A 1,548-nucleotide genomic window follows, 5' to 3' on the forward strand; every position below is an offset into this window, starting at 1 on the left:
CTCACTTGCTTTGCAGACTCTCTCTCCCCCACCCCACCAATTCAACTGAATCTTCTCAGTTCACGAGCAAGGGGGAGGAGTCAACCCGTGGCTGATACTTATTAACCAATCCCCTGCCCTGTCTCAGAGCTATTCCTACTTTTAGACCAATCCCCTGCCCTGTCTCAGCTCATCTGAAAGCTGATTGGCTGAAAATAATCACATTGAAATCAACACTTTACAAGCAGCTAAATTTCCGGGCATTACTGATTGGATAATGCCCGGAATTTTAACCAATCAGAGGGCAGGAATTTCAATAATGCCCGGAATTTGACTGCTTTAGCCTCTAATCATTTATACTTCTGGCTCTGTGGCAGTTTGTGTAGAGGGAGGTATTAGGAGTAAGGACTGTCATAGCAAGGACCGCCTTCAGCCTTGCTGAAGATCCCAATGTCTACAGGCGCTGTCACCAAGAAGCAAAGAACCAGAGGAATTCCCAAAAGTCTGCCTGTCTTCCCCACTACATCGCGTGTACCTCAGCTCTCCTGTACCTCAAAGGTAATCAACACTTTCCGTAGCAATAGCCATGACAAGATCTCCCAGAGAGGTTGGGGGGGAACATGTGATACAAATTGAGGCGCTGCTGAGATGAGCAGGCGTTAGAGACTTTTGCACTGGCAGCTGACGGTAATACCACGAGGCCGGGGCCGGGCCCCTGATGCTACCCCAGGGACCCCAGGCACCCAGTTCATGTCAAGGAAGGGAGGAGTCTCCTCGAGGTGTCACCGGGGAGGTGGCTGCCTAAGGCCTTACCAAAGAGACTTTGTTGGGGCACACCCCGAGAGTATGGTACCGGGGAGCGGGGGTACCCTTCATCATAGTCCAAGACAGGGACAAGACAACCCTTGCTACGCACCGTGAGGAACCCTATACACCTGTGCACAATGAACTGTGCGAGTTGGGGAGCACCCGAGGCGTCACCGGGGAGCGCATCATTTTGAACATGGGGCAGGGCCTTCACAACGTACCGTGAGGACCCTTGGGAATCAATACACATAGACTGTGTTTCTGGGAAGGGACTTTTCAGGCTCTGGGGCAACCCGTGCACCAAGTATGACGTACTGTGCTTCTGGGGGCGTACCCGGTGGGGAAATTATCCCGGGAGCGTGTTTCCCCACATCTTTGTTCTACAAGGGACGGGCCTCTCACAACGTCCCGTGAGGGACGTGGTGCATCTTCGAGGCGGACCCCTGACGCATCACCGGGGACCCCGCGTACTTGTATTCTAGCTCTATTGCAGTGCTCTGAAAATGGATTGCGTAGTGAAGTCAAGATGGTGCTCCTGCTAAAACAGTCCATGGATAGGTGCATCAATGGACTGGAGGGTATCGACAGCGTTTGCAGAAGCTCACAATGTAATGTTGAAGGAACTTTATTCCGGGCACAGACACTGCAAGCTGAGACAAAATCCCAGACATCAGTCTTTAACTCGGGGCACTAAAAAGTTATCTCCATAAACTCCAGAGTTTTGTGGAGCCCTGGCTGGCCAACGAGCTTCGATTTGTGTTC

The sequence above is a fragment of the Ascaphus truei genome, chromosome 1 (genome assembly GCF_040206685.1).
Source record: "Ascaphus truei isolate aAscTru1 chromosome 1, aAscTru1.hap1, whole genome shotgun sequence".
In the NCBI taxonomy this organism is placed as follows: domain Eukaryota; kingdom Metazoa; phylum Chordata; class Amphibia; order Anura; family Ascaphidae; genus Ascaphus; species Ascaphus truei.